The sequence below is a fragment of the Quercus lobata genome, chromosome 5 (genome assembly GCF_001633185.2).
Source record: "Quercus lobata isolate SW786 chromosome 5, ValleyOak3.0 Primary Assembly, whole genome shotgun sequence".
Classification (NCBI taxonomy): domain Eukaryota; kingdom Viridiplantae; phylum Streptophyta; class Magnoliopsida; order Fagales; family Fagaceae; genus Quercus; species Quercus lobata.
In genome coordinates, this window is record NC_044908.1 from 33,063,208 (window position 1) to 33,072,177 (window position 8,970).

The following is an 8,970-nucleotide window of genomic DNA, read 5'->3' on the forward strand; positions in this document are numbered from 1 at the left end:
CTTAAAGACTCAAGATCTATGTGGCCTTTTTGTAATATGGATCTCGAGTTTCTAAAACTCGAGATGCTACTTTCCTTTATTGTTTCAAATGTTGCCTAACTAACTATATACAATTCTTTTACATTGCTGTTTTGCACATTACCTCCACAAAATGAGGTAATGATAACCTTTAGGGATGGCAATGGGGCGGGGCGGGGCCGAAGGATGAGATCTTCGCCCCCGCCCCGCATGGATTTTTCTTGCCCCATCCCCGCCCCGCCCCGCATGATGGGGAAAATTTCTTGCCCCATCCCCGCCCCTTAAGGCCCCATGAAGACCCGCGAAGCCCCACCCTACACCGTAAAACTTTATTTCTTGTTAATTTTCCCTACAACTATTACCATTTTTTTCAAATAAAATGACATGTTTCAATAATAAAAATATATTTGAAATTATAAATAAATTTATCCTATCAAATTAAACTAATTTTTAGCAAAAACTAAATAATATTATCTAAATGTTTAACAAGACAATATCACAACAAAAATCTCATAACATGATAAAATAAAATTTTAACAAGCTTAAAGAAACAGTGTTGTTAAGCAGCCAAATGCCCACACAAAATTACAAAAACAATTACACAGACACATATTTAGAGCCACAAACTCGTAACTCATTAAAAAAAATTATATTATGTACATGATGAAAAGTAAGTTGAGAAAGACCGTATGAATCATGAATGAAATCATCAATTCAATAGTATATAAATTTGTTTCCAATAAAGACAAAAAAAAGAAGAAGTTAAAATTGGTACCTTATTTCCAACTTTGCTAGAGAGAAAAAAGAGGTAGAGCCAAGTTAGGTAGAATAAAATAAGTTGATGATATTTTTGTTTAAATAGTAGGGTTTTAGGATACAATAAAATTACAATTTAACCCTTATTAATGCGGGGCGGGGTGGGGATGGGGCGGGGTGAGGCGGGGTGGGTCTAAAAAGTGTAAACCCATCCCCGCCCCGCCCCATGGTGTGGGTCTAAAATCTCGCTCCATCCCCGCCCCACCACCTTTGCGGGGCGGGGAAAACCCGCACGGGGCGAAGTGGGGAGGGGCGGGTCAAGCGGGGCGGGGAAAAATTGCCATCCCTAATAACCTTCTTCATTACTAGTTATATTTTGAAATTTTATTTATTTTATAATAAAAAAAAGACATTTATAAAAATAAAAGAAAAACGGTAGTATTTCATCTCATAACTTGTACAGTATATTATCAAGAAATTTTACTAACAAAACAAATAAACCTCCATGCAAAATGATAATACTACATTATCTCTTGGTTTTATGGAAAAATAGGGATTCAAAACTCTATTTCTCATTTAGACATATTTGGTTAAAAAGTTGGTTACATGATGAGATATAAAACTTCACTCATCATTTGAGGTAAAAATCGCATATATGACTATCTAGAGTAATTGTAAAGGTGATTTATTTGTCAACTTTTCCACTATTTGACATTACAACAAAAAATAGAGTTTGACAATAGATATTTTGTGAAAAAATATATATTACGGAAAAGTCGTTATGGTTTCGTAAAGAGAAAGACTTCTGTCCAGTGCCCAATTCCACTAGACACACTAGGATATGGACACATGTCCAAAACTAAACACGTATCCGCATTTCAACATGTTCAATGGAACTGGTCATTAGACACAAGCCCAACCCTTTCGTAAACTACTGATCTGCTTTGATAACCATAATAACAAAGAGATATTCTTTTAAGTAAGAAAGGACAAAAAAAAATGACATTATAAATGTGCTATTAAATGTTGCTATTTTATTTATAAATACTTATATTCATACTTAAATTGAAATAATTTAATTAGTGGCCAATGTTTCATTATTATTTGACTACAGCCATTTGGTGTATTTTTAAATAAAAGTCATGGGCATTTCTAGACAATTTTTATGAAAAGCTAGATATATCTTAATAAACCCTTGTATAAGTCAAATTCTAAACTATTTAAAACCCTAGGCGTATGGTTTTAAATAGTTTAGTAAAAAAAAAGCCCTAGGCGGAGGGCCCTAAAAGCATTAAGAAAAAAAAAAACAAAAACAAAAACAATTTGTGAAACGCCTTTACTTTTTTTTTATAATTCCTCCTCCTCTTAACACAATGCTAAAAAAAAAACCCTTAAATATTTCTAGTTTTGATTGGTTAGGATCCAATCATAAACAACTAATTACAGTAATTGAAATCTTCATCATCATTTATATATACTATTAATAACATGATTCTTTATTTGGGTTTCATCATTTTGCGCCCTAAAATATTCTCACACAAATTCTTTAACCCTCTAAAATGCCTCATATCTTCTAGTTAAATAATTTTAAATTTAAAAAACACAAACAGTTAAAAGAGTAATTTACTATTTTTTAAAAATTCCAAAGTTTTAGGTTTTTTTATTTATCTTCTCCAATCTAAATTATCATTTTTGATTTTCAATTCAAAATTTTAAACTTTTATCAACGCCATGGTAGAGAAAGATCCTAAAAATTAAGACACTATCTCTATCTCACTTTTAAATGACACTTAGGCCAAAAGAAAAAATAAAAAAGAGTCTTATCGCATGCATGAAGCACGTGTGATGAAACTAGTTTTAAAAATCTCTTAAAAAACAACTATTGGAGTCAATTTTGGAATGGAAAATTTAAATGAACTTGAGCCTATCAACCTGTGTTCAAAAGTGTGTGTATATATATATATATATATATATATGAAAGTTCAAATAGTGTGTAAAACACCTATGAACGTTTAGACCCCTAAATATAAAAATACCAACACAAGCTTATAATCAAACAATATATGTGCGGAATGATAAATATAAGCTATATCCAAATTGGTAACACACTCTAAACCAAAATTAAATACAATCACAGTAGCAATTAAAGGTAAAGAGTAAAGGAAAAGAGATACAAACACAAAGATAACACGGCGATGTGTTATCGAAGAGGAAGTCAAAGTTCTCGACGAAAAACCTCTCCGCCGCCCTCCAAGCGGTCAATAATCCACTAGAGAATGAAGTTGGGATACATGAATAGCAGACGACCCTCCAAGCCTAATCTACCTAGTGCACATAAGCCTTATAAGCTTCTTGCTCCAACAGGGTTATGCCGAACTTTATCTTCTCTAACTTACCAGATCCCACAATCGCCCATTGCATCAACCAAAATGAATTGGTCCCTTCTGAACTGCTTCCCAAGCACCAAATTACCTTCTTACTTTATAGGTATGGTGAGATAAGGATTTGGCTAAATGTACCTCTCAAGGATATGTCAATAGAAAGGGTGAGAGTAAAGGAATTTGAAAAATCAAAAGATAAAGATTGTGGATGGGTCAATCTTGTTTTTCTCTAGGGTTTTTCTCTCAAAATTCTCTCTGAAAGCTCTCTACATTTTGTGGGTATAAGGGTATTTATAGTAGGGTGTATGAGGAATGCGAAATGTCAATTTTCATCAAACAAGGCACTCTAGCGACTCAACCTCGAGACTAGAACGAGTTGCGAGTTTAAGTCGGAGCTAACTGCCTGGCCAGACTGGAAGTTTTGTCCTATAATACTCCAGCTGTCATGATCCTTCAGCTCCCCTGCATGCTTTACACGTATGCCACCTTTGGCAACTTGCCAATCGCGACCTAGTCGCGAGATCCAATCGCAAGGCTCTTCTTGAGTGCACACATCTTGAGCTTTTTTCACACTCTCTCACACACTACACTTACATAATTCTCACCTAAATATAGGGTATCTAATTGCTAAATTACAAGCAAATTTGGCACGAAATAAAGCCAACACATGATTGAATAAATTCAACCTTACAATCTCCTCCTTTGACTATTCCGTGACAAAACCCTAAAACAGACTTTAGACTTAACATATGAGTTGGGAACAGTTGCCAAAACTCACTCACATCTAACTCTAGAACCTGTGAAGCTCTTGAAAAATACGAACAAGTTTTTCCTGAAAACAATAACACAAGATGATCACTGTAAGCAGAAATCTTGAAATGTATATAGAGCAAGCATAATGCGATCAAGTAGTAAAGACTAAAGCAATAAAGCATATCTTGACCAAACAAAAACAATCACTATAAATAGTTATCATAATGATCATTCACACAAGGAATGAACATCCAGACATACAAGCTAATAAGCTCAATACAAAGTATCATTTGCATGTCTAACACTCAACCGATACAAATACACAAGGTAATTGCATCAAGGATATAAAATCCAACAAGGGCACAAGAGTGATGTACTAAAGAAAATGCATAACATTAACTAAAAGTACTAAGTTACAAAGCAAAGGTACATAAAAACATAGTTCAAATACATAACATAAACTCTGATATATGATAATATGAAGCAAAATATTAAGCATAGGCCTTTTCTTTCTCTTGCTCTTCAACTTCAATACTCCCCCTTTGATCAAGCTCTTTCTCCCCCTATCGTTATACTCCCCCTATCATCACCATCTCCCTCTTTTTGTCATGGAATAGCTAGTTCTCATTTTCTTGTAGCTTTCTTTGAATTTGGTCCAATTGAGTTTGGAGAGAAGTGAACTTCATATCACAACGGATGTTGTGATGGTGCAGGAGAGAGGCAAGTCCAGACATCTTAGTGCTTATGCCGTGGACGGATGCCAGAATGTTGTATAACTTCTCATCATAGGAGTATAAGCGAGAGCGTGAACCATCATAAGAAGTTGGACTCTTTGTCTTAATTCCCTTTCGACTATGGCCAATGCTAGCATTGAGCGTATGAATATGGATTGGACTTAGCTTCAGGTAGGGAGACTCATCTTCCAATGGATGAATGCCTTTGAGTTTCAAAATCTTTGAAATGAGGCAGCAGAAAGGAATGCAGTTCCTTACGGCAATTTTGCACAAAATATGGAAGATATAAGCGTAAATATCGATCTCTTCATCAGTAAACAGGTCATGAAGGAACAAGGCTCTACCAAGATTCATGTATCCGATGCTGGATAAAGGATAGAGATTGTGGAACATGATTGTTGTAAGTACTCTCAATTTTGGAGATAGTGAGGAAACACTAATTGATTTCCCATTGGGAGAGAATTCCAAGTTATCTCCAAGAATGTCTCGAAGTAAATCCTCCTCTAGATTCAAGTCATCATACACCAGTGGCTTTGGAAACATTGGCTAGTTGATGTGCAAAATGTTAGCAAGATAGCAAGGTGTTACTGTGAAGTGCTGTTCTCTAACCCAACATTTCAGCTCAACCCTTTCATAAATGGCGTTTGCATAGAATTCCTTCACCATTTGTTCATACGGTTCTTCTAAGCTGGATAGGAGAAAGTTCCAATCCTTGTTAGCAAACCATTTCGAGATGTTCGTATCTAGAAGAGAACCTTGCTCAAGCACCCTTTCCACTAACAAGGGAGCTTCCATGAAGTAATTCTCATAAGCTTGAGAAGCTGCCTATGATCTGAATTTGCTGACATCATAGAATCCTATTGATGATCGAGACTTCTTGGCTTTAGGAGTGAAGTTGTCAAGATCAATCACTGGTTCTTTGCCTTTACTACTACTTCCTTTCACGGTTGATCTCTTGAACGAAGACATTTCCAAACTGTATCATGTAATTTAAAAGAGCAATAGAAATCACACATGACAACAAACTTTATTAGCACTGGTTAGTCTCAAATTAGAATTTTTGAATAAAACCCTAAAATCATGACATTGAGATCTTAAGCATGTCAAAGAGTGTGTGTGCGCAACAAATGACACCATATGCACCCTAGGCAAAGAGTAAGAACACATAACCAACAAAACCCATACAATAAGCTCAACAAAACATCAATGGACCATATTCAATCATCATATTTTCAGATCTCAACACAAACACACAATCCAAGAAGTCTAGGGCTAGAAACATGAAATACATTGAGAAAGAGACAAAACCCATACCTTTTCTTGAAAATTGGTGAAGAAATGATGAAGAGATTGAAGGTTTTGTGTGTGAAAACGGCGATTTTGGCAGAGGGAGGGACGAACAAGACGATGAATAGTCACGAGATGCGAAGGAAAAATGAAAAGTTTTTGAAAACAGCTTTGAAAATAACCCTCAAAGCACAAAACACACGTTTTTCACAACTGGAATGAGTTGCGAACAAGTCGCCAAAAACCCGTGTGACAAAATTTGAAAAATTTTTCTAAGTGTTTTTCATGACTAAAAGGTCCACTCACGAGTAAGTCGCGACGGGAGTCGCTAAACATTCTGAGTAAAACTTGCAACTGGAGCTTCCACTTGTGAACCAGTCACCAAACTGAGTCGCGAAAATCTTAAAAACCCAGATTTTTGAAAAATTTTCTAAGTCTTTTTCGCGACTGGGGGCCTAACTCGCCAAAGATTCGCGAAAGCTTCTGAGTATGCTCACGGCTGGGGGCACGCGACTGGATTGACTTGTGAGAATGAGTCGCCAAAACAAAGTTGCACAATTTTGAAATTATTCAAAACAAAAACACTTTCCAAAAATAGTTAAAACACTCAAAAATCTTTTTGTGTTTGATCAACATATAATTGAGTATATGCAACACATTTAAATAAGTACAATTACGCAAATGAATAAGGCATTCATTAAACATAGACATGTGTGATGTGTGTGGGTATCAAAGATGAGATAGTCTTTAGTCTAATATGAAGCTTCAATGATCAATTCAACCAAGACATACACAATTAGCACGAGGAAAAGTGACAAATCTCAATTATAGAAGTATGCATATATGACCTCCCACATAACTTGATAACATAATTTTCAAGCTTTTCATTTGGCTCGATACACATCATAACATGTGATCATTTTGGATCAATGCATCTCATTTTAAGATTGATGTTTGAAATTTTTGATATTTCAATTTGATAAACAAGCCTTTAGCTTTTTGGGCATCATACATTTTCATATAAGTCGCTTTCTCTTTTTCCTAGTCGAATACTAGTATGTGTGACGGCTTTTACAGCTCATTATCTCTTTTCATTTTAAGATTTACATTGGTTGAGCTTTTTAAGTAAAAAAAATAAAAGAGTGGGAAGATATATAGGCACAAGTCTATGTAAATCTCAAGATCAACAAAACCATTGACTAATCATTCATGACAAATTTGAAGATCTATTTACAACAATCACATAGATGTCAAGATTTTTTCCACAATGATATGAGTACATAAAGAACAAGCTACACTCGTAAATGCACAAAGCCATAAGTATGAAGGTACAAGGCAAAACATGCATGTGACATAACACAATAATGCCGATCAAACTTTTTGGATTTTCTACTTTTTATGTGTTTTTGGATTTTTGACACAAAAACAAGTAAATATTGATTAAAAAAAAATGTAAAAACTTTCAAAGCTAATAACAAACAAACAAAAATTTTCAAAACATGCTAGAATGATAACACAATGCACACAACCAATCAATGTCACACAACATAGGAAGCATTAATGCATGGATATGTTGTAATGTTTATGCATGTGTACCCTTCTTCACCTACACGACACGTGCGTTTGGGGTGATATCCTTAGAGGATTGGGTACTATTGTTGTGACTTTCAAACCTTCTGGTGAAGCTTGCCAAACATGTAGTGAAGACATCAATCATCTTCATCACATCCCTCACTCTGGGATCACCTTCTTGACTTTTTTATTGCTCAGCAGTCCAATTCCCTTTGCCATTTCTTGGTCCTCTTGACCTTTGAGCACTTGCATTCTTTAATGCTTTAAGCTTATTTCAATTAGGTCTGGTATGTCCTTGAATTCCACAATGATGGTAGAAATGTTTAGTTATCGGACCTCTTTATGATTTTGGAAGTGATTTCCCTTTAGCTTTAGGTTTGACCACTAATTGGTTAGGAGGCTTTATCAAAACCCATTGGTTAGTCACATTCCTCTTCTTCTCCACCTTCACTTTCTCAGTAGTAGTGATTGCTACCATTGGTTCCTTAGCTTTCACAAACTTCATATCCTTGGACATATTAGCACTCGAACTACTCTTTTCGGTGTATCCCAATCCACTTTTGTCAGAGAAATGTTTTTGATGAGCAAGCACTTCATCAAGCTTCTTGGAGGAAACTCGCTCTACTTTAGCATTAGCTTGAATCACCTCAAGCTCAAGGAATTTGATCTTTGAATAGGCTTCGGTTAACTTTCCGTTCAGTGTCTCAACTTCACACTTAGTCTCCTTGTATCACACCAAAAGACTTTTATAATCTTGCTCTACTCTTTTCATTTTCTTAATGGCTGCTTTAGCCACTTTTGCATATTCATTGGTCTTCTCAAGGAGGGAATTGTAGGTTTCTTACAGTCCCACTATTCTTTCATCTTGCTCATCATCGGATTCCTCGACTATCCCCATCGACTCCATGTTAATGTGCTCACCAAGCTCTTCCACTAACACACTCAAATCATTCGAAGATTGTACGGAAGCAATGGTCATAAATGCGGAGTAGTTTCCTTCTCTATCATAGCTTTCTTCTGAGTCTGAATTAGAGGGGTCTGAATCACTAAGAGCAGTAGCATACACTTTTCCCTTCCCTCTCAAATAGTTGGGACACTCTTTCTTGAGATGTCCATGACCGTTGCATTATAGCACGTGATTCCTTGAGAGGATTGAGACTCCTTCCCATCTTTGTTCTTGAAATCCTTTTTCTCCTTCTAGGAATTTGGGAATTTTCCTTTCTCAGCAAATTTTCCATTCTTTTTGAACTTTTGGAAGTTCTTAACAAGATTCGCCACATCCTTTTCAACCTCATCCTTATCTGATGAGCCTTGAGCTTCCACTCTCTCATTGATTGTCTTTAGAGCAAGAGATTTGTTCTTCCTTTGTGATGGTAGAGATAGCTCATAGGTTTGAAGTGAGCCAATAAGTTCTTAAACTTTGATCTCATCAAGGTCCTTGCTCTCTTCAATGGCAGTAACTTTTGCAC